This window comes from Phyllostomus discolor, chromosome 10 (assembly GCF_004126475.2).
Source record: "Phyllostomus discolor isolate MPI-MPIP mPhyDis1 chromosome 10, mPhyDis1.pri.v3, whole genome shotgun sequence".
NCBI classification, from domain to species: Eukaryota; Metazoa; Chordata; class Mammalia; order Chiroptera; family Phyllostomidae; genus Phyllostomus; species Phyllostomus discolor.
Genome location: NC_040912.2, coordinates 39,639,635 through 39,666,408, shown reverse-complemented (window position 1 = coordinate 39,666,408; position 26,774 = coordinate 39,639,635). Strand labels below are relative to the sequence as shown.

Here is a 26,774-nt window from a genome sequence, read left to right as displayed (position 1 = left end):
AGAATCTAACATGTGACAGAACCTACATTATGTTTTTTGTGTTTATTACTAGCAAGGGGACTTATGCTGACCATTTAAATCAGTGGTTATTTTTGACACCTCAATTCACTTAAATCCAGTCTAGAAGGAGAGCAACCAAATCACATCACACCAGTAGTCATTTCCAAACACATACTGGAGCTATGAATCACTCATTTCAGGGATAGTACTAAGCAGATCAAGTCTCAAAAGAAAGCCTCAATGAAAAAACTCACAGTACTTGAAAATGCCTAAGAGTCCCAAAGCTTCAAAACTATTATGGGCTACAGGCTAAAACCATCAGGAATCTATGAACATAAAGCCGGCAGCCAGGCAGTAAGTAACACATTAGTGCCTCCTCTAGGGTAATTTCCAAAATTTTTAGAAACTTTTTTTTAATCAGCTAAATGCAATGGAGTCTGTCTCCATTATAGAGCTCTTAATATTTGTGGATTGGGAAAATAAATAATAAAACCTGCTATAAAACAAATAATCCTTTGAAATGGTTTTCTTTTTCATTTATCAGAAAATGCTCCTTTGACACACTGTGGCCCATGCAACTGTGTGTCACCTGCTTTGCCTCCAGCTTTTCTATGGTGCACCTGTGGCACCATGCAGGGCCATGACTCATGGGCCCACTGCACTTCCATGCTTTTTCTTTCATTTTTTTTGCTATAGCCTGCCTATTATAATCTAATCTGTTCATCACTGAGAATATGACATGCGATATGTAGACATCTACTAAGTACAAATAAATATTAAATTTATTGTAATCAAAATAACTGAAGGCAAACTGAGGAAGAGTCCTCAATTAGTCCAGCACAGCGAAAGAGACCTCTAACATCCTCCAGGAGAGTGACCGTGAATCATTTTTACACACGCCTGCCCGGAAATGCTTACGGGAAGCAAACGTGTCATGACCTCTTTACATTCTCAGACACAGGGCCAAGGAAATTACAGGTACGTGAAGAATTTTGTTGAACAAATAACCTGCAAATTGTCAACAAAGAGCAAGAGGCCACCAGCCCTTAACAGTGATAGTTCCTGTTGATGAGAGTTCTTTTGGCCTCTGGCCTTAGCCTTCTCCAGTGTGTACTCCCAGAGTAAATATTTTTTGAAACCAATTAGATCCATTTTAATTCCCTCTGTACTTCCATGTAATTTACCCCCCAAAATAACTAAATAAACATGAAAACAAAAACTTTTAACATGGCATTCTGTGTTGCTACCAAAAGGACAGAAGAAAAAATAATTTCTCTCCTATGTGGAGTTTCTCTAGTCCCACCAATTTATTTTCTTTTTGTTTCCAAACATGGTTTTCATCCAGTATTCCTAGGTCAGGTAGTAGCAGTGCCATTCTTACTCCTAGCCCAACACAGGTAAGCACTCCCTCCTCTCTGCCTCCCAGAACCAAGGCTATAACTCTAACAGCATGGTCTATACAAGCCATATGCTCACATCTTGGTTTGCCAGGAGAGCCTGAGTTTTTGAGAAGAGGAATCTTGGCTTAGATACCTTTGTATCTTCAGTGCTATCACCATGCCTGTTACACAACAGACATTCATTAAAAGTTTGTTGAACTAAAAAGTGTCATTCCATAAGATCATACATATATTGGCTCTGATGGGTCTGTCTTTGTGAACAGACTCCATGCTGCTTGAAGACAAGCATGGCAATTAAATCCATTCATCCTATTATTACCAAAACTCACTACAATATCTGACATGGGATATCTCCTTGCTGAATGAAAAAAAAATTCCTGCATAGATGAATAATGGATTAGGATATGGACATTTTGAGATAAGTAAAATATTACTAAGTAATATATTCCTAGGAGGCTCTTTACAATATGTTAGGAGCCAATATATTCAACTGATTAAAAGAAGGTAGCAAAGAAGAGGATGGAGACATCTGCAATAGTGTCAACAATAAAAATAAAGGAAAAAAGAAAAGAGCAACACAGTAGAAGATGTAGTAATGACTATACTTATTTTTATAACTGTATTTTAGTTAAGTTTATCTCTTTTTGCCTTTTCTCTAATTTCTTTAGTAGCAACAGAATATTAATTTAGAAATACTATTGTGTCAAAAAATAAAAGACATTGAAGAGTATGTTGCTAGTAGAAAGCTAGATCTTATTAACCCCAGAGGACAATAACTTAGTCATATGAAGCTATATTTGTGGGCCTAAAGCGATAAATTTAGAGTATATTCTAAAAAAAGATCAAGTCTATATGAAAGCACAACAATGGAACTGATATTTTAGCTCCATTCAATCATGATTCAATGGACTAATACTTTCTAAACATGGGGGTGGGGAAAAGTAGATTTACAGTTATGACTACACAAAATAGAGTTTCTTCTTGTATTGTTATGTATTAATTATTGCAGTATTGATTTGTATTACAACTGTAAACCTGCTTTTGCCCATTCCTGTATTCAATGGACCTCATCCTCTCAAAAAAAAAGTACCAGAAAACACTAGTATATTGATACTCCTTGTTTCTTCCTAATTTCTCCTGATTAGTAATGCTAGCAGCTAAAAATAGTTATGCTACTCGTATATTTTTTTCTAGTAAATTCATTGTTCTCTTCAAGGCACATTATGTAACAGCAAGCTTTTCACTAAAAAAAATGATAAAGAGTAATACTCTCAATATCCAACAAAGATATCAAACCCTTTATTGCTAAAGTCAGTGCCAGAGTTTTCCACAGGGTGGAAGTATATCTAAATTATTTGCCTCTTTTTAAAATTACAATATTAGAAGGCAACTGCATTTTTCCTGCCTGGTAAATTACTCTGTAGAAAGCAAGAAGGCCCATTGGGAGTACTTAACCTATCCACAGGGTCCAATCGAACCTGCCTATGTGCCTATGTTGTGTGCACACACAGAGGCTGCCACGCCGGCGCCACAACAATAGGCCAGTTTTCAATTTCTTTACATATTTACAAAATCTTTGCTGCTCTGCTTGAGCTCTTCCCCTAGTCCACGGTAAACAGATAAAGATATTAGGCATAAAGAGGCAAGAACTAATGTAGATATTTGTTTAGCCAATAATTGGCTTATTAAAAATGAAAATAGTACTGAACAATAAGCACAAACGGCAATTTCAGACTCTCTATGGAGTATATATTTGGAATAAGAAAAGGATCTTCAACTTGAGAGTCATACACATTTGGGGGTAAATCTCTTCCCTGGCATCCACCCACCAGCTGTAACACATGAGCGAAGTAATGTCCAGGAGCTTCTGTTTCTGCCTCTGTAAAACTGGAATAACATCACTGACCGCATAAATTTACTGTGGTTATTAAATCAAATAATTATTTCTAAAACAGCAGGTGTTATATCCCTTCACCTTCCTCACTTCCTAATTTATTATACTTCAAAAGGATTCAACTAATATTTGTGATCTAATAACACATTTTATATTTAAGATTTAAACCTACATCTGAGTTTAGAAAACAGCCTCTTTTTATGGGAGTATGGAACATACAATGAATTCTAAAATCCTCAAAGACTAGGCTCATGTATAATGTATAAGTTACCTGGCAGTGTCAATGCATCAAAGAATTATTACAAGCCATATTTTACTTCCTATTGTTTTATATATCAATAATTTATCAATTAATTTATTAATTTACTCTATTAAATTCTGAAAGCACTCTTCCTTAAGTTTCACCTAAAATGAACCTTTAAGATTTTGCTTAAAAGTTGTTTTTAAGTGTAGCTATGCAAACATTTCAAAATTAGAGTTGAATTAAGAGTACACAGCCTAGGGATCTGAGATCTTTGATCTCAGGCTTTCTGTATTAACAATTCTATCTGTTGTATAGCAAAACTGATGTAACTCATATGTATTTTGAAAATAATTTTTTTCAGATTTTCCTGGTAGTTAATGACCTAATAAGATATCTTTATAAGGTTTATTAATGGTTTAAATTACTTGGTTATTATTTATTAAAAGGTAAAACTATGTCTTTGAATTTAAGCATTTGACTTAATACTTTTATCAATATTTTGCTATGTATATCAGGAAGTAGCTGCAGAGAGATATGTGCTAATCTGGACTACATTTTGCTTAGCTGAGGGGCTTCTGTAGCTCCAGGGAACTGCTTTTCAGACCTGCTTACGGTCATATAGCTGAGGATAAGCCAAGATCCCTCAATAAATTTCAAACATCCTGGGGATACACTCCTCAACTCTATGGGATCAATTTGGAGAGTCATGACAAAAGGGGTCCCAAGAGATCTACTTATACCATCACCTTTCAGATCTCAATTCCCTAATCATCCTGGAACGTCTGAGGGGAGGCAGGTGGGGGAGAAGCAGAGGGAGTGGGAGGAAATGTATGTGTGCTTCTACATATAAGCATCTAAAGTCATTCTCCAAAAATCTTCCTCAGTGGCTTTGCCTTCATAAAGGAAATAAAACTTGTCATCAAAAGGTATTATGAAGCTCTAATAAGAAAAACATAAAATGTCTAATAGGGATTAATTAACATTATGTGAATGCAACTATCCTTAAAAGAACAGTAAGTGAATTTTATTACCAAGAATAAAAAATAATAGTATAAATAATATCTACATCTAATCTATAGATATATCTATACACTATCAGTATACAGACATATTAGTATAGTATTTAGATTAGTTCTAGATCTATACATTATATATCTATATAGATCTAGATTTAGATGCTATACTAATAGTATAGTATATATACACTGTACTAACATAATCAGTAACATAAAATGTTTTAATTAATTATATAATGTATCTAAGATATTACCTTCAACCAAAGTCTATAATTAAAAAAAACAAAGAAATATAAAAACACAGCTAAGAGTAGTCATAGCTACCACAAGCAATTCTCATTATGTTAATATAAACATGTTTTTCATATCATACTCAAATTCACAACTACTTCACTTTTCCGTATGACAAAAAAAATTATTTGTGAATTTTAACTAATTTATACTTATTACTCCTAGTGAGATTTTTTTATGTTGCATCTTTTAAATAAAAGTTCACTTTCTAATGCTCACATACTCTGTTATAGTAGTAATCACTGAAAGAACATGCCTCTGTCAAAGGTGAAAGATCCTCTTCAGCAAATCAAATAACACAAAGGTGATTTTCATTATATAAAATAGAAATTTTTCCTTCTCCAAAGGAATTCACTGCATTGAATCTTAGTCTTGATTTGTTTCTTTTATATCACATATACACATACTACAAATCAATTTTATGAGCCAGGCTCATACTGAATTTATTGCAAATAAATAAATGCTTTGCAAAAGCACAGAAAATATACTTTGTTCACATTTTATTAAAATGAAGAGTGTACCTTAAAACCACATTTAGCAGCACTTTCAGAAAGTCACTCATTGTACTATGAAAGTCAGTCTGCTTAGAAGCACAAATTAAATTTTTTAAAGAAATATTTAAAGTATTTAAGTTGTTTAAGTTTTAGTAGTTATGGTATATAAGGGGCGCCCAAAAAATGAATTATCTTCTGGAGGGTGGGCCCCTTGAAGTACCGGCTTTCCACTCTCTAGGTAAACAAATGTTCTTTCTAGGAACCCATCTGTATCAGTGTACCAGCCAATGCTGTTTGGAGAGGCTGAGTTCGGCTTCAGTAAATATTTGTCTTTAGACTCTTTCAATGTGTTTGCCCATTTCATGATGGGTGATTTATAAGCACACCTGCTCACACCACTGTTTGACCAAAAGTGGCATGACCCTCTTCCTCCACCCTCCTTATTTACCTGTTCTCACCCTGAGCAACTTTTTTTGTTTCTCCAGATGAAAAAGTCTTCAAAGGGAAATGTTTTGTTGATGTGGAAGAGGTGAAATAAAAAACAGCAGAAGTACTTATAAGGCATCAAAGTTGACGAATTCAAGAACTATTTTGACCAGTCGAAAAAACATCTCAATAGGTGTATTGCATCAAATGGAGAGTACTTTGAAGGTGACTGAAGTTTAAACATGTAAGAATAAATACACAATTTTTCATCAAGTCTGGGGTTTTTTTGTCTCTCCTTCTATGTTAAATATATACTTGTGCCCCAATATCTATTTAAATTCTGTATCAATACATTTTAAACTGTGCTGTTTTGATCTTTTGTTTTATAATGAAACTAAGCCTTTAAATATGTTACCTCTTTTTTTATTTCAAATCCTCCATATCTTTCAATACACCCTCCCTCACCCAATCTTCCACAAGCACCATTAAAGAATAAGTTTTATTTATAATACACCTTTCCAAAGAAGAAAAGAATCTAGGCTGGTTTTAGTTACAAACATTTAAGATTCAATTCTACAGCTGGGTTCATAATTTGGAAATTTGTTTTTAAAAGATAATTTGACATAATTTGCTATAATTCCCAATGTGAACAGATTAGTCACCCGTATATTTACTTGTTATTGTTAGTAATTACTATTATCAAATTCATATTAAAATAGCCAACAGTGACTAAATGCATGCTACTTGCCAAGCAGTATGGTCCTTTATGTACTTATCTCCTTCAACCTCCACAACAAACCCAGGAGGAGCAAGGAGGTATCAGCATCCCCTGTCAGAGACGAGAATGCCCAGGTACCTGGAGGCCTTGTAGCTTACCTGTTCACACACCATACTACGTAGGGATAGCCAGAAAACCAATATAGCTGGACTCAAGATCCCAAGCTCTCAACGTTTATTCTATGTTGCCTCAAAAAGCAAAATCACAGAATTATTTATATTTAGCTTTAGCTTTTGAATTTTTAGAATTATGGTTTGTGGTTCTTGCATTTAAATGTCAAAATTTCCACTTTCAAAGGTGACCAGAAATCTCACACTGGCTTCATAAAGGGAATAGGGACCAAAAACTTTCAAGAGTTTTCTGGCCTGAGCTCACTCTTTCTCCAGCAGACTAATTTAAGGGTAGAAAGCCTTTCATATTTCACCTTGATTTGTATCTTTAAATGAGGGTAAAAAGAGTTCTCATTTGTTAATTAATGTTCACACTAATGAGATAATTTGTGGGTTTTATTATTTTTTCAAAGGCATTGAGCTTCTCAGGGGGAAACAGTTCATAGAAGCAAAGTATATTCTTGATATTAAAATTGACATTTTTAGCCCTGGCTGGCGTAGCTCAGTGGGTTGAGCGCAGGCTGCGAACCAAAGTGTCGCAGGTTCGATTCCCAGTCAGGGCACATGCCTGGGTTGCAGGCCACAGACCCCAGCAACCACACATTGATGTCTCTCTCTCTCTCTCTCTTTCTCCCTCCCTTCCCTCCCTAAAAATAAATAAATAAAATCTTTTAAAAAATTGACATTTTTATCTCAATGGATAAATACTTCATATGTATATTCACTTATTAGAACATTACTCAGCTTTAAGTTCAAATCCTTCATGACACTAAAGGATGAGGTATCCTAACCTACATACACAGTCTTTTATTTATTGGAGAGATTTCTATTATCCCATAGGACAAAAGGAAGAAAGTGAGCTTGAGGGAGAAAAAAAATCTAAAATAACTCTTAATCATAATTACATTTTTAAATGGTCTTCAAAGACATTTTCTTACATGCAAATTTTATGTTTAAATTTAGTTTTAGTTTTCTATAGTAGAATGGCAGCCCTTACCTACATTAAACTGAATCAAGTAATAATTGCTAAGAGATGTGCTTGAAGCCCACGTGGAAGAAAGAACAATAACATGGTCAACTGTGTTCATGCCAGTTGGAACAAAAGGAAATGGAAATTAAACAAGAAAATAAAGCGAGAAATAAAGCATGGAATGATTATGATTAGAGTGAGTTAGTAGTCATAGAACAACACAGTCACATGAAGGAAAACTATTTCCAATAAGAATAAAGTTCCTCATTACTGAGGAATTCTTGAGGTAGTATCCTCTTTCCAATTTCTTCCATGAATAGGATACCTGAATTCTTTAAAAGTGTCACTAGATCTTTTATTTTATTTGATAGTCATAAGTACGCTGTGAGCTGGTTTCATATGTTTCTCTGGGTCATACATAAGTAAGTTACTTTCACAATGTCACGTGTGCAAGTGGGTCAAGAGGCAGGGCTGTCACCAGTCACATTATGTTGTTGTACACGTAATTTAAATGTGTACGTGTGTATGCATGTGTTAAAACTGAGGTCTGATTATTGTCATTGTACACCTATTCCTTTATGTGGGACTTCTAGGTCTTTGCCTTCAAAGTTTATTTGTGGATCAATAAAATTGGATACAGAATTTGTGAACAAAAATATACAGTTCAATTTAAAAGCCAGAGAAACAAAAACAACATGAACAAATAAATAAATAAATGTCATGAAAATGCAAGGTTAAGCAATAGAAAATACTATATACAAAGTGATTTGTACTTGGGTACAGATAACATGTTTCTTAATTTAGATGATTGCTCAGGTAAAGGAGGCAATGGAGGTATTTAAGAAGTAGTTCAAAAGCTTTGAAGGGTATGATGGCCTGGGTCACAAATGCAGACAACAACTGTCCCACAAATGTCATCTTCAGTAAGATGCATATATTGACAGCTTGATAAAGCACATTGAGGTCTGTGTTAACTGGTGGCTAAAAGATCAAGACATTAGGCCTTTTAAAAATCTAGTTCCAAAATCTTTTCCTAACAGTTCTAACTTTCCAACTTTAACATACATAAAACCAATTACTAGTATTACTTTAAATGTATAATTTTAACTATGTTCCACTTCTACTGACAACAGCAATGTGCTTTCCATCACAACCATATGAATTATACATGGAAAACATTTTCTCACACTTGGAAAAGTGTAATAAAATCGAAAATCCAAGAACAGCCCAGAACTGATTTTCTAACCAAGCATAAAGCATCCTCCAGCACATCCACTCAAACTGAGGAAGAAGCACTGATACCAAACAAGAAACGTAATGTGTCTGTCTCCTGGACAGCCATTTCATGGCAAATGCTGGGCTGGCCGCAGAACACTGAAAAGGTTCCTAACATCCGTGATCACTGTCTTATCACTCAAATCACCATCATCACAGGTGAGGCAAGTTCTCTGAATGCCCTCAGGCTTACATTTGCTCAATCCTGCAGGGACGCATAATTTGTTTTTACCCTCCTAAATCCCTGGATAATTCTCTATTCATGAAAATGTCTCCACTGCACCATCCAAACCCACCTGTAATGGCTTCCAACTGGAACAGAACTCTTTGATTTTGTGTTTCCCAAGATGGAAGAAAACTCTAGCAATGGAATAATTAAAACACTGTATACTAACATGGGTGACCTTATTATTTAATAAGTAAAAATAGAGCCCCAAATTTTGGTAAAAGATAATCATTCTTAAATATTCATTTTTTAAAATGTTGCAAATTATGTATCCAGCTAAACACACACACACACAGAGTTCAGAACATGCTTTAGTTAGTTTTGTAAAATTCACTTTAAAGAGAAGATTGTCAAGTCTCCATTTTCAATTACGATGAACTAGAAACATTACAGAATAAAATGCAGGCTCATGTTCAAATATTCCGATACCTTCATCTTCTGGCATACTTAAACATCTTTTCTATTATAGTTATATAGTTTACAAGCATTTTACTGATGTTATTTGTTACATATATATTCTATATACATGTATATAAATCTGTGGCCTCACCCCAATTAAAATTCAGGCATTACATTGTCTGAGTATATGAATCCTTTGACTTCATGGTAAACTTACTTCAGGCTGTCATAGCAACATCCCTTCAGAGCCCTAAGCTTCTGAGTTCAAGAACCCTGATCAATCCCTGCTTTTAAAAATCATCTAAAAATTAATTTATTTTGTAAGTTCCTCATAGTGCCTCATGTTTGTTGTAGAAAAAAACTAGAAAATACTGATAAACACAATAAGTAAATATAGCCTACTCAGTTAATAATATATATTTATACACTATACATAAAATTGTCTATATTTATATAGAGCTATTAATATATATGCTTAACTTATAAATATTTATCACATTAAAAATATATTTGTGTAACCTGTTCTTGCTCATGTGATAGTAGAATGTGAATGTATTTTCAGGCTATAAACAAATATCTGGAACCATAAACATGCTTCATTTTTAATTAAACACTCTGCTATTATTTGGTATCAAAACATCTAAGAAACATCATAGAACTTTTTCAGCACTTCATGAAAAATGCCGTATTTTAAAAAGTACTTTATGAGTGTAGTTGGGACAAAGTCTCTGCTTTGAGCCCTGTCTGGTCTGCAAGTGTGTGTTTGTCCACAGGCTGGGCTGAGAGAAGGGACTCTGACCTTTGGTCTGCTGACAAAAGAGTTGAGATATCTCTAGGAGATCCTCCAATTATCAGTTACTTTATATAAAAGTGTTTAATTTTATTTTAGAGGTATTAGGACAGTTTTATCTTTAGGAAAAAGGCAACCCATCACCTTTGGCTATTGATACAAGCACTCAGGTCTGTGGGAAAATTAGATAAAATTTTGGTGCTCTTTTGTCTTAATGCTGTATGTTCTATCAAAAACTCTTCACTTTCACCCCTTCCTCGAGGTCACGCAGCAAATACACGTGCACACTGAGAGCAGGTGAGACAAGAGAAGGCTCCCACACCTATGGTCCTCTTCCATTACCTAGAACCTCAGCTCAACCACCAAAGTCACCAGCTTTGAGAGGAAGGGAAGCCAGGCTGCACTGGACAGAGAACAAGTATATATTTTGAATTGCTGACCATATTAGCTTGCTATCGCCTCTTTTGTGTTTCTTGAGGATTTTTAAATGTGAATTTGGAGTAGAAAATAATGTTTCACTAATTAGTTCATAATCATACCAGACCAATTGTTTTTGGAGCCCTTTTGCATATATAACTCTGAGAGCAAAGGTAGTATGGGGCCTAACTCTTGCCACAGGGCTCGCCACGCTGGACCCTGAAGGTGTCTGATTCTGTATCCTTGATGCATTGGTGCTTTCTCATGGGAACACAGGCTGTCCTGGGTCCATGGCACTAGATCGAAAAAACCAATCTTTTAAAAATATTAACTATAAGACGAGAGCCTCCATGGTCATTTTCATCTAGTTTGTAAGATTTCCTTAGGAAAAATTAAGTTGGAGATGCTTTAACATTATTCACTAATCCTGAATTTGAAGAGATAACTATTGTACACAGGACAAATCTGAACTCTAAGAAATACACACACATACACAAGAAAGAAAGAGAGGGAGAGAAGCCCTAAGCTCTCAAATGCTGAACTTCAATATCTGATAAGAGGAAGCCTAATTATTCCTACCTTAGAGAAACGACACTAGAAAGTAATGCAAATGTGTGAAAAGGCCCAGGTGTGCACATTAAGCAGCTTTTATTGCACCCAAGCTAATACCTCTAAAACATGGAGCAAACCGGCAGAAGATACCATAGATCATGACTACATGTATTAATAATAGCCACAAAAATGACAATAATAAAATACTCCATGCCTAAGGTTAATGATGCCCACTCAGGAATGGGGCATTAGCTTTGACAATTTTTTCTAAATTGCTGGCAGACTTTCATGGATCCACAGACGTCTCCCACGAGAGTTCTCTTCCCTAATGGCCCTCTTTTTGGAAGACTGATAATTGGGGACGGGGCACTTCTGGTGACCTCAGAAGAGAAGGAAGCTCTCCAGTCCATGCAAGCACTAAGCCCAGGAGTGACCCTATTTAAATTGTGCTGTTTATTTTCCTAAGCACCTTGCTCTCACAGTCATCTAAAACAGAATTTTGATAATTATAAAAATGTTAAACGTAAGATGTGAATCAATATTTTCTTATTCACAGGCCAACACTTTAAATAATCAAGTGATGTGATTTCTAATAAAGTTGACATTATGAATTCAAGTTGGTAATATTTTTCTTGAACCTGATATCATTTGATACATGATTCTTTTTATCAGAATGTTAACTCTTTAACCAGAATATAGCTACATCTCAATTATTTCAAAAAACAAAAACAGTATTGACGTACCACATCAACATTCTACAGTAGCGTGCAGCCTGATCATGAAAGGACAATTTTGCCATGCTGAAGGAAGACAAGACCCTTCCTTGGCTCTGACCCCCTCCACGTGTTGGCATTCTCTTTAGCACATTATCTTCAGCTTTGCCTACATCATGGTTCCAAAGAGAGCTGAAATCATCCTTAATTTTCTCATGTGGCAGAAGAAAGGTTATAGTCTTTCAGCTTTTCTCAAAACAATCAAACAATACCCCCGAGCCTAACTCTTAGAATACCAGCACAGATTTTTGTACTGATTGGCTTAGGCAGACTTATCTCCCATCCTGAACTGAGTTGGTTTAGAATAATCAATACACATCCCTGGTGCAATAGGAAAGCTTTAAAAAGAGGGAAATTAGGAAATGGAGGGTGAATAGGCAACTAGCAAAACAGTCCCTACACCCCCCTGCAACTTCCTCTGCATTTTAATGAAGCTCCATAACACCATGTGGAGAGAGAAAAACAGAAAAGAGAGCTGACCCTATAATGAATAAATTATCATAGTGGGATATTACTTTTTCTTAAATAGCAGATAAGTAAAAATCTAATTTCCTATTGTTACATCCTAGAAATTATTAATTTTAACTTCATTATGTAACTTGGAACCTACAAGACAATTCTTAAGGATCCACAGCTAGTGCCATTAATTACCTTTTCACTGAGGGTGATAGTTATTACAGAAGGTGTCTAAGCTTTGATTGTTATTGCTTAAGCAATGACTTGATGTGTAATATCTCAAATTTTAATAAACAGATGTAACCATAATATAGTAAGACATTTTAGGTTAATTTTATATGTAGCAATCTGCTTTCCAGTTACATACTGCTACAGCAATATGTAGCATTCTTCTAAGAAATTAAACATTGGCTATTTTTGTATATTCTTTTCTTCTTAATAAGATTTGTGATTTACTGGTAATTTCAAATACTTGTCATTTGAAATATTTTTCCCATATCACTCTTATTCTTTCCAAAAGCTACCAGCAATCAAAAATCAAACTTTACCACAAGAATATATCAGTACTTTATTTGTATAATTTTTGTACTTTTTAATAATCATTTGTCCAGATATTTCCAAGTGTTAGTCTGTTGTACATATTCATCTAAGTATTTAAACAGATGAAGCCAGGGACAATAAGCCATAAGGACCACAGCAAGTTAGTTATCTCTATCTGAATTCAAAAATCTTCATCAAAGCAGAGGACATAATGTTGATTTCTTACACTTTCCTGTACCTCTTATCCATCTCTCAAAGTCATGATGTAACAAGTTACTAAACAATATTAAACAAAACCAGAAAAACCACCTGCTTCTGTCACCTACAACATTTTCACATTAAAAAAAAACTGATATAATGGAATTTGCTAGCATGTAAAATAGTTTGCTATTGTGATATCAGAAAACAGATTTAGAATGTTACACTAGCAGCAATCAGAAAAGGGGGCACAAAAGAACTTATGGGGATATTAGAAATCATCTATATCTTGATAGGAGCTTGGGTTACATTATATCACTGTAAGTATGTGTCAAAACTCAGTTCCACTTAAGGTTTGTGAATTCCATTGTATATAAATTGTGTCTTAAACACAAAAATACACACATATATTAAAAATTTAAAAAGTACACTATATTATTGTGACATTACAATGAGATCCTCTTAAAGTAATCATTTTATTGGTTATCCTCAGGAAGGGCAGTGGGTGTAAAGGGACTGAGCTCTAACGTATTTTTTCATTTCCTTTTTCAGAAATGTGAGTGCTTTGGCACTGCTAAGTCCTCTGTTCTTTTTGTATTTTCAGAACCATACATTGAAAACATTTTCCCAGCTTTTTATATGCCATATGTTAGATTCATTAAAATAACTCCCAAGATAATTAGAAAATGCCAAGGAGTCCATCAGCGGTCACACCGTGTGGAAGAGGCAGGAGATGAAAGGCAGACCTGGACCTGCCTTGTGCCAAATGCCTGCATTCCTAAGGGTGCCCTTTAATGTTTTGTCAATAAGCAGTCGTGAGTTGTAGAACTATAAAGGACATGTGAGATAAAAAGTCTAGCAAATATTCACTTTACATTTCTATGGTTCACATACTTTTCATTACCCGCACTTGTAAGCCCTTCAAAATACAAGGGTATCAAATTCTTTACCTGTCATTTGTTATATCTCACTTATTAGACAATACAATAATGGCTATTTTGCAAAGATGTTATACCCTACTCTTATTTATAACCTTAAAATAAGAATGTGAATACGTTTTGAGAGAGGCAAAATAAAGATACTGTATACTGTAATTTTGATAAGCTTCTCTCCTTTGCAATAATAATAATAGTTATGATTCATTTGAGTAGTGATAATATGCCAAGCATTTTGCTGGCTGCTTTACATAGTCCTCAAAACTATGGTCTGAGATAGTTATTCTTGTGGTACTCATTTTCCTATAAAAAAAGTAAAGCACTGAGAGGTTAAGAAACTTGCCTGTCAGTAACAGCCAATAAGTAGTCAAGGCCCGATTTGAAAACTGGCCAGGTTGCCAGGCTTTATACCAATGACACTGGCCATACTCCCTCTCTTAATTAAATGTGTATTTGTTCATTTATTAAATGTGTATTTTCTGAATGCCTGCTGTACTCAACAGTGAAGATACAGAGTTCCTGGACTCAAGGAGTTATGAAATCGCAGGCAACACAGCACTAAAAATACCACTGTTGTGTGCTAAGAGCTAAGCTCTTTAAGCCCAAAAAGAAAAACTTAACAGACACAAATTGTGGTAGCAGAGAGGATGAGTTGGGGGACAGAGAGAAAGACTAAAATCTATGAAGGGTTTGTGAAGAAAGCCCACTACAGAGTGTGAGAAGAATAAAATGAAGGGTATTCAAAGATCAGTACACAACATGTGGGCATCAGGGGACATGGGAGAGTCAGGAGCTAGAGAGAAGAGGGAAAGAAACAGCTGGAGGAAAGGGGCTTATTCTGGAATGTGGGCTCCGTTTGACTTTCAAAATAGTGTAGATAATATCCTGAAGGGAATGAAAAATGAGTATGGAATTTTGGTTAGAGAAATGAAATGATAAATTCTGAATTTGAAAAAGATGACTGGCAGGAGTGTGGAAAATGAATCAAATCAAAGGGCAGTGAGAATTTAAAGCAAGAGGCCAGTTAGAAATACAGTTGAGAAAAGATAAAGAGGTGAAACACAGATCAGAAATGATAAAGGCATGCACTGAGGTAGAAATGACAGCCATGGGGAGACTGGTTAAATCCACTTAAAAGGAGAATCCATAGGGAAAAGAATTTTTAAGCTATGATATTATTATAACTCACATATAATATAATATCTAAGAACATTAACCAAGGGCATAAAAATTATTGACTTTGGAAGTTGACTTCATTTTATGAGGGTATTTGACAAGTACTGACACATATCTTAATATACAAAACTAAAACAAAAAGAATCTGGTACGATATAAAACACTGGCATACAAATTAAATGCACATTAATGTTAATGATGTTTCATGTTAAATCCTTACCTGTTATCTTTCATTTAACAAAATTCATGGTCCCATATAATGGATTTTAATCATACAACTTTTATACTAGTAAAAACTTAATGTTTATTCTCCAGAAACTTGCAAGGTTTTACAGCAGATTCCCTGAAGCTACTGGAGGCTGAGTTTAGTATGTCTCCATATGGCTAAGAAAACATGAGGCGAAAATATTTTTTGAGGTGGCAGTTTTATTGCAAAGGAACACTCTTTCTTCCTTGACAACTCAGTTTGCTGAGTAGCTTCACCCTCCCCTGGACTCTGTGTTTGGGGAGTGTTTCTATTCTGACTTAAAACAAAACAACATCAAAAACGGAGGCCACCAGCAGATTACTCATCTAATCTTTATTCTAACTTACCAACAAAAAATATGAATTATATTTTGCTTTGCTAGATACTAAGTAGCCATTAGAAAGTGAATTAATTATACATCATTAAGGACTTAAAAAGATTGTATCCTGACTACTCTCACCTCATTCTATCTCTGTCATTTAATTTGGTTAATTCTTATTCTTCATCCCAATAGTGAATATAAACAAATTAACATTCAGCATAAATCCCCAGGATATCCTGTGTGTTTCTAAGAATGTTCTTCTTAGGGAAAAGTTTTGTTTTATATATATTTAATGGTGGACAAAGAGAGCCATAGCAGTTGCTTGCTTTCATATACCTTTTATTGGTTAACTTGTTAAAAAAATTCATTTGTTTCACCCTATTATTTCCATTCTTAATTCTTCATGCATCTTTTTGGTATCAATGTTCAGGGGTGAGATGAACACATGTGTTTAAGACCAAGCAATACAATATCTTGTATGTCCCCTCAGGTTGTATAGTCTCTCTTTGTCCAAATAAATAATATGGTGTTTTAAAAAATAACTATCAGAATAACACCATTTTATGTATCATTGTTGATATAAATAACTTCATGCTATTATCCATCACTTGGCTACCATATACTGGAAAAGTCAACAGGCTCAGGTTGTGAGAAAAACTGGCCTCAAGAGACCCCAAAAGGGCAGAGTTGATTAAATTTACCACATCCCAGATTCAGGCTTTCAGCTTTACAGACTTAGAGTCCTGGTTTCATTAGTGCCCTTGGAATGGATCCACTCTTAGGTGTGAATGTAAAACTTATCTATTAATTGCATTTAGAAAAAAATCTGAACTCGGTATACAAGGTTCCACTTAGTGTGACCTTTCCCTACCTCTACAGCTTGATCTTATCCCATTGGCCTCCTTTATATACTAAACCTTCAATATGCTCAGAACATTTCATTTTCTCTGCTTAGAAAAGTGTTTTTTACTCGCTGAACAAATGTTTCTAGCCTTTAGTTCCAATGTCACCTCCTGACCCCCCTACAAACTACTACTTCCCTCTCTCCCTAGTTATTCTGTACCGTATTACCATGTTAATTACCTTCAGTATGTTTTTCTCAATGTCATCTGTCTGCCTCACCACTCCGGAATAGAAGGTTTTTGAGGACAAGCAACTTGCCTGTGTGTTCATTGTTCTATCCCCAGAATACAAAACAAAGCCAACCCCATTAGTGGGATCTTAATAATTATTTCATGAAAGAAATGATTAATCCGGTTCACAAGATTTTAGAATAATACAAAACTGTCAATTGTTTGTAAGAAATATTTTCTGGATTATTATAGTTGGCATAACTTATACAGTATCCCTCTACAGAAAAAATTTCATAAAAAGCCAAATGATAAACATCTTTTGAGCATGTGATGATAATTAAGGGGTCTTACATGAATTCCCATAGTTAATGGGAATGATTAGAATAGACTAATGTGTCCAGAGTTTTTCCCCATAGATACCTAAATGTCAAAGACCAATGGCTAAATGTCTCCCTCTGGAGGTCATTCTTGATTGATCACTGCCAAAGCTTTTCTCTATGGTATCTCTTCTTTCTTCAGTTGAACTAATCACCACCGTCTTTCAGATTAGTGTTTTCATCCTTTAATAAGTGAATACATTCAGTCCAATTACTCATTCAGTCTAGATTATTAAGACTCATGCTTCAGTCTTCCAATGTGTAAATGTGCCTATGCAGAATTTGGTTTTCTTTCCAAGTGTGGTGGGATGCTTCCACTTTAGCTTTCAAGTGCTAATGCAAATATATAAAAGTGTAAATTTATTCTTAAGTATTGTGTGCATTTTCTAATATATTTTGTTGAAGATCACATTTATTTTGGCCTTGAAGTGATGCTGATTAGAGTATGTAATTATTGCCTACATGGGCACAAGATACAGACATACACTGATATTTTACACATATAGTATATACAACAAGGAGAGAATAAAAAGTAGTACAGAATTATGAAAACTGCTTTTAAAGTACAATTGAATTTTCAAAATTAGCTTATTGTTCTATTTAGAACACCTTAGTTATTAGTCATAATCTAACTTATGAGTCAAAGCTTAAGGATTAAGAACCTTAGTCAAATCATCCATTAGAATATGCTGTAATATTATTTTCACAAAAGAAGAGCACAAATAAATAAAATAATCTAAATCTCTAAGTCATTTAAAATTTGAAGCAAAAATTTTAAAATAAGATGACTCATTAAACAATGTCTGACTTAGTAACTGCTCTGGTTATACCACCACCATTAGAAATAATGTGTATACTATCACAAGTTTCAAAATTTAAAATACCTTCCCACAATCAATATGTACTGAGAAACCATTAGAGATGACATCAATGATGGCGGTAATACATACCATACATACATACCATATTTTTCAGACTATAAGGTACACTCCCCCAAAAAATTTTGGAAGAAAAGGAGGGTGTGTCTTATAGTCCAAATGTAGCTTACCTGGCTCGCTGTGGGGCAGGGGTTGGGGGGAGGGTGGCAGTAGAGCAGGGTCACAGGTTCTTAAACATTTTACCACATTTTTTGCTTCAAAATTTCTTTTTCCTATTTTCTTCCTCTAAAACCTAGGTGTGTCTTATGGTCCAGTGCATCTTAGAGTCCTAAAAATACGGTACAACCTGAATTTGGAAGCATTTGTTTTGCTCCTAATACTGATGAGATTATACTATACTGTTGCTTTTATTTGTGTTTATACCAACTTTACATATTTTTCATCAGAAAATATCATTTTAAATCTTCCATTAATTTCAGTGAATAAAAGAGTTGGATTTTGCCTTTTTGAGGACACTGAGTATGGCATCTTGCATAAAGCATTTCTGCCAAGCAAATCAGCTCCAGTCAGCTCTGCTCCTTGAAGGATTGGCCCAGAACACAAGACTGGAATCTGGCCCCAAGCCCACAGCAGCCTATATCTGACCACCAATCACACACATTACTCCTGTCTTTACACTGAAAACACTTTGCACCTGTCATCTATTTTCAGGAAAAATGCATATGCATCTTGGGATAATATCCATTTACAACTGGCAACTCAATCCACTGGATTAAATCACACTCTTTGTTTTGATTCTAAGCCAATGTGGTAATGGCTAAAATATGAACACAGGCACTAAGGTGCAATAATGAGATTACAATAAACAAATGCAGGTATTAATGAGAGAAAAAGTTCTATACCACAGGACTCTACAACCTAAAACAGGTTCTCTGAACAGAATAACTATAAATAAGTCTTTCCTCTTTTTATGGTGTTAAAGTATCCTCTTTTACTAAATTGAATTGATGAAATATAGTCATTGTTAGTCATTTAGGCTTGTTCTCACATTTAAAAAATATACTGGCCCATAAAATAAAAAAATCTGGGAAGCTCTGGTATAACTTTTGCTATCATATAAAGGAGAGAAGAAACAGATAAATGGAACACAGAATATAAGAAGATTTATTTTGTTTGTAGCTTTCTTATAAAGATGGAAAAATTAGTGCATGCATATATTTACAAGATCTGAACCACAAGCCAAAAAAATGGAAGAGACTAAACATAAAATAGAAAGAGGGATTGTTGATGGAATGAGACCCAGTATTGGATGAGATGGAAGGTAAATGTTTTTGAAAACAGGTGAGGCCTCTTGCTTCTGACAGAGGAAAGAATGTTTCTCTGGGACTGAGGGGCAGAGGCACATATGGATATAGAGAAAGGTTGAAGATGTCAGAGTTGAAGGAGGAAGGAATCCTGCCCCTAACACATATGACTAAGATAAATCAAATATTCTCTATTCTAGAAAGTATATACCTACAAAGGTTTTTTTCCAATTCCCTTCAGACAATACAGTCCTGCAATCTGCTGGTTTTCACTTACTCCTTCTTCCTATAGAGAAGGGGCAAAAAAAAAAATACTGCTTCTGTGAGTTTCAGCCAAGAAAATAGTTCCTTGGTCAGTCTTAAAACACATAAGACAACCCAGTTTAATGGACAACAAAGGTGTATATTGCTTTCCTTGAGGAATTTCCACTCTTGGCTGTTCCCGGCAGGCCTGTCAATTGAACCCTCCAGCCTAATGCAAACTTGCCTGAGTCAGCAGGGATTGTACAACTAACCTTCCCAGTTCACAACTGCCACTCTGACAAAACAGGAATTTCTAGTTAAAAACTGGGGTGCCACTTTAAACAGTTTAGGGTGACAGAATGAAATATATCATCAAGAAAGCTCCTTTGAATGTATTTAAATATTAATCATACCCCTGTCTTGAAAACATAGTGTTCTCTTTTTGTTCAATAACCACTCATCTGACCTAAAAGAGGAATACAGAAGCCAATACATTTGAAAGTGGGTGTGTTTTCTTCTGCTTATTAGAAGAAAACTATAATTTCTTACAAAAATAAAATATTTTAGCTGATTTCAGAATAAACGCTGGGGTAGATATGGATAGATAAGCTGACAATAGATAGATGTGTTTAAAGTATGGTAGACCCTTTTGTGATTGTCATCTAATTAAGAAAGGATTATGGCTTCAACTCAAATTTTATTAGTTAAAATTTTAGTTAAAATTTTTATTTTATTTTTAATTATAGACCTGTCTGTCTTTCTGTGTGTGTGTGTGTGTGTGTGTGTGTGTCTCTGTATGTGTCACACTTGGTATTTAGATCATCTGTGAGTAATCTAAAGCTTTAATATGAACTTCTTTATAATATTATAATATTGAGCCTAACTGAAGAACCCTTTGCTACTGACCATCATGGTCTCTGGACCTTGGGTGGTGGGTATCGATGTTCCTCCTCCACAAATGACCAATCAAGGGCTAAAGTGGCAGAACACTGCTGACAAACTTGCAGATACCAAAGGGTCACTGAATACATACAGAGTTTGATTGTCAAATGGCTAATGAATATCATTTGAGTAAATATTTAGAGTATTTCAGCAAACTTTCACAACCCAAAATCTATTTGCATAAAGATTACAAGATATCATGGCTGGTGGCTGAAGAGCTCTGAGAACCATTCGGCTGGTAACTTTGTTCCAACATAACATTATTTGTAGAGGCATGCTGTTTGGTTTGATTGGTGATTATGGCTGAAATGATTATCAGAACTCTTTAATCACATACTTATTAAGTACATACTAATTTTAGTCCTAAATGCTATAGGAATCATACAGTAGGTTTCAGGACATAATCATAATCATTCAGAAACATTGATGTTAGAATGCTAAAACACTGAAAAGCCAGCCATGGCTTCCTCACACTTTCTACCTCACACAGGCTAAAAGTGAGGAAGCGGACCCCTCACTGAATGTCCTTGCCTGCATATGCTGTGGCAGTTAAGAGCCTAGACTCTGGCACCCTATTGCTTGGTTTCACTACTGACTCAACCACTTATTAGCTGTGTAACCTTGACCTAGTTTCTTAACCTCTCCCTGCCCCTTTTAAAAATGTTTTGGTTTATAAATTGAGATAATTATAGTAGGTATACTATAAGGTTAGCATAAAAATTAAATAAGTTAATATATATAAAGCACTTAGAATACTGCCTAACACTCGGCAATTGCCATGAATGGTCCTATTAAAGATATCATCAATATCAACATCATTATGGACGATGCCACCAGGATCATATGGCATACAAGTATTTTTCCATAAGAAGTAAAAAAGAAATATCAACAAGGCAAAAACAGCAGATATTTACTATAGGGAACTAAAGATTTCCTTTAGGAGTAATGCTATACCCATGAAATAATAAGCAAATAATTCAAGCAAGACCCAATTACCTAAGGTTAACCCTAATATAGGCAAAATATGACTTCAAAGACATCATCTTCTCAAGTTCGTTATTATCAAATGACTATGTGACAAAACTTCACTAAGAGTTCTACATATACTATGGAACTCTATCCCTAAAGCACTCATGTGAGTAAAAATTATTTGCACCACTTTACAATTGAAGAAGTGGGTTTCAGAAAGGTTGTTCTATACTGTTCAATCTCCATCTGGTTTTAAAACTACAAAGGTATCTCTCAAATTATTTCAAACTACATCCAAGAAACATTAGCTCCAAAAAGTATTTTATTTTTTAAAATATATGTCACACACATTTGTACATTTGTGTGTACATATGTATAAATAATATTCAAATGATATTATAGATGCATATGTACATATATAATATTCAAATAATGTAATTATATTTGTACATATATATCACTTAAATATATAAGAAACATTGAACTAAACAAACATAAATAGGCTTCCTAATGTAGGACCTTACCGTGTCTTTTATATACTCAAGAGTTTAGTGAATCTATGAAGAGAGATATATTATAAACTGAGTCCACAATTTATTGGACCATGGCCCAGTTTTAAAAGTGTCCCTCAGAACCCACGTGCTTTGGAAGACATTCCGGCAAACCCTACGTGTTATGGCCTTCCTCTGCTTAGCAGTGTGTGGGGCTCTAATAATCCTGTTATATCTATACTTCTCAGACTACTTTTTCCCTTTTTGTTTTCTACAAGGTCAAGTGTGACAAAGGACAACCTAAAGTGTATCCTTTTGTCATGGTATTTTTATTTTAATAAGTCTTCCTGAGGCCGACCATGTCTCCTTTCAGGTACTAATCAATGAAGGGATAAGAACTGGTGAGAAGGAACGTTGTTTTACTAAACAGCCCTGATATCATCATAAAGGATAATATACTACATAATTGTTTCTTGTCAAATATAAACCATCATATCACAGAGATTATAAGCACTATGAGGAGGAGAAAAGATGCAAAAATTTCTTTCCAAGTGGATAAATTGAGGTAAATGAGTTTTTGCCCTTGGAAGGGCCTGGTGTCTTCCTGGTATTTTTCTTTCAATGGACCTTGGTATTTAAAATGTTAAAAGGGATTAATCTTTCCTTGTAGACAATGTATTTGGAGGTAATGCCAATTTCAAATGCTGATGCAGAAACTGTCCAGCTTGCCCTTTCTTCCAAAAACAACAAAGCTTGTCATGTTTCCAGGCTGACAAATAAGAAGCAGTAACTTTATTATTGTTGTTATTGCTGTTGCTATTATTATTTTTTTATCATGTAATACCCATTGACCTACATGTAAAAAATTGTGCTAGAGGAGATTCAGTCTCTTCTAGAGAACACAGAAGAAGTAGAGATACTTCCAGAATTTCAGTAATTTAATTGATCTCATGTTGACCATCACCATCAAGTTGTGTTGCAATGTATTTGGTACTACGGCCTAACTGAACTCAAATACACCCTTATAAGACATATAAGATAAGATTGATTTTCCCCCGCTGACAACACAAGTGAGCCTTCTGTAACTGCCTCTATAATGTTTCCTCTATTGCAGAGTCAGCATTAGCCATTCAAAGCATTTCTTCATCGACATATTTGTATGCCAGGTGATCATCAAGGCACAAAGGGATTCTTTGGTAATCAAAATAAACTTCATCCCCACCGTTTTAGAACAGTTTACTTCAGTGAAGAGAAACAAAAAATTAGTATTAGATTGACCAAAAAGTTAATTTGTTTTTTTTCCATAAGATGGCTCTTGTAGAGAGCTCAGTTGTCTTGAACTTCATTCAAAACAATTTTGTAAGATTATATTGTGACAGCTGTTACATCAGCATGCATTAAAAAAATGATCAAAATTGATGAAATTTTGTGTAGCCATTTTAATATTGAAGATGGAAGAAATACACATTTCAGCATATTATGCTTTATTATTTCAAGAAAGGTAAAAACACAATTGAAATGTAAAAAAAAATTATTTGTGCTGTGTATGGAGAAGGTGCTGGGACTGATCAAATGTGTCAAAAGAAGTGATTTGTGAAGTTTCATCCTGGAGATTTCTCTCTAGATGAGGCTCCACAGTCAGGTAGACCAGTTGAAGTTGACAGCAACCAAATCAAGACATTAATTATACCAATTAATCAATATTATACCACATAGGAGATAGCCAACATATTCAAAATATTCAAATCAATAAAATTACTGGTGAAATTGTAAAGTGTTTCTTTTATTTTATAGAAAAAAACTAAACAGACTTTTTGGCCAACCCAATATATACATACAACAACACACTGAGGAAAACTGTGGTCATTGGCTTCCAAACAAAGACTTTAATCTAAACATGAATGATTAAACCTAGATGGTCTTATTTTTAGAACATTTCCACTAACTCAAGAAAACATTCACTCTGGTACTTTTTCCTTAAAAAATATTTTAAAAACAACATAAATGTGACTCTATCCATAGAACTCTGAGATTAGAAATATGACTTTAAAAATTAGATAAAAATGATTATTTCAATGGAGTATTAATCCATTCTTCTTGAAAGCATCTTAAACCAGACATATGAAAATGAAAATAATGGCCTGGATAAATTTAACTTCTTTTCTGTTTTAGTGCTATTAGAACAATTATCCAATGTTTTTGGCCATTTTTCATGAAGAGGAAGCAAAGGTCGGGAAAGCAAAAGCATGTTTGATTTTCCTCTAAATGGTATGAATTAAGTGTACTTGGGTACAGTAAGCAAAATAGAGAGAGACCGACTTACCTCAATCTCTGTGTAATATAAAACATGACAATATACCTTATTCCCTGCCAAATTACTAGGATAAGGCAATAGAGAAACTGACCAAATAGGATTTTTCTTATTAATTTGAAGAATTAACTTGTTAATTCGAAGAATATTCTAGTTTAATATTATGATGCAGGATTTCACTGTTTTCAAAAACTGCATTACGCCCATGAACTCATTCTAATTGGCAGATAAAAAATATGATGTTTATTTTTACAGGTCCTAATGTTTCTGAGAAAACAGGCACCCATTTACATTTCTTTTGCTCTCAGCACATCATGGTGGTGACAGATGTTTCTGAACTGTTCCAGTGTCCCTGTCCAAATATAAAATGCGCACTTAATGATGCCCATGTGAGTATATTCATAGTTCTAGCCATATCTTTATACATGTACCAAAAAATTGTTCCCCTTGGTAATTATATTTCTATTCAATATTAATGAATTATTGGCAGAGAAACATCTTTTATGTATATATGCACATACAAAAGACGATTTTGCACATTATGATGATTATAGATACACATTTATGTTTATGTCAAAGTAAAGGCTCACAATGTTTTACATATTTTTATTTCTAAAGCTTTAAGTTCATATGCTTGCTTTCAAGGCATACGGTTCAGATATCATTTATTGTGAGAGAGGAAAAGAAATGCAGCTTAGTGTCAGCTCTGCTGTCTTTGACTAATCTGCAGGCCACCCACTTTAATGGCTCTTCATAAATAATTCAAATTTTAATTATGCTGCCAGCCTCTGACCTGAAGAGAAATGAAGAAAGAAAAAGAAAAGAACAGACAAAGGAAAGCATATCAGTTGAATGAAGTTTTGCCTCCAGTAAATGACTGGTGTCTAAAGCTCCACTTTCTTACTCAAAATGCACCTGCTTCCTAATTTATGATTTTTAAAAACAAAATAAAATTAGTGTCATCTAAGGTACACCACTGGTGATGGAGCTATTAGTTTTAAAGAAGGCAAACGTGCCCTTATTTTAAAGAGCTTTATCTCTCTATCATATATTTATACATATACACACACACATATATATAAACTTATAGATCAAAATATATACCTATATTATAGCAGACTTCCCCATCAAGGTAACTCCCCCCTTTCTAATTTCAGTCCCTATGTTGTCTCCTTTTGTTGAAAAGTCAGCAGGGTTCATCTTTTATCAGTCATGTTCATAGTACTGCAGTAACATATCTGATCTATTATATTAAAAAAGGGACACATAAGTCTTCTTCCAAACCCCAGTCTTACAAACAATTGTTGGAGGGACCATTGCCAAATCAATGGCTGGCTGAATAGACTTAGAAAAATCTAACTGCATCTGTTGTGCAGAAAGCAGGCCAAGGTGGATCTGACAGGCGATACATGGCTGAATGATCGCCTCCCACCTAAACACATCTTTTAATTGCATCAGGCCTCTCAATGCACAGTTGAGCATCTGCTCATTAGAAGCAAAGCACTATTTCTCAAATTGAAATGCTAAATTTCACTATCATTTTTTTTCTAAATATTGCCTTACAATTTTCCTAAAGCAATGCAAACCCAGTCTTATTTGAATCTAAGATCTCTGGGGCCAAATCTAATCCATGCATATTAATGATTTACTGTTTTATTTTGGGGTGTCTATATAGATTTTCCTCCCTCTATTTAGCAAAGGACACATTTGGATTTCATTCAAGAAATCCCCAAATCCCATTTGCATTAGTTCATTTAGTTTATTTTGGGGACTCACAGATATATATCCACAAGTTTACTTCATCTGCTCTGGGTTCCTTTTCTTCTCTGAATATCTTCCTTCTACTTCAGGCCCTTACAAGAGATTTGGAAAAATCTATAGGCTCTACACAAAAGTATCATGTAGCTGTCTCAAGGATAAATTTATCTTAAAATTATATCTTATTTTTCAACCACTTGACATTATTTGCAGCCCATTTTCAATTTTCTTATACATTAAGCTTTTGATTTTTCAATCATTATTTTCATTATTCCTTATTCAGGATTTGATTCTGAAAAGTGAGAGGCAAAAAATATATTTTTAGTTAGCTATTTTTAATGGTTCAAATTCTGTCTACATGAAGATAAAAAGTTAGATAAAATTATATTCTTCCTCATTAAATCATCTATTTGAGCTACAAGATGGCATATTTACTTGTGTGTATGCATCTAATGCATCATTTTTTATAAAATTCTATAAACCATAAATTACCTTGGAA

At 34.4% G+C, this 26,774-nt stretch overlaps 1 protein-coding gene across 13 annotated transcripts in view; it reads right to left on the bottom strand.

Annotated features, from left to right (window-relative positions):
* Window positions 1-26,774, bottom strand: part of CACNA2D1 (calcium voltage-gated channel auxiliary subunit alpha2delta 1) — a 453,733-nt gene that overhangs the window by 281,597 nt on the left and 145,362 nt on the right. The window lies entirely within an intron of this gene.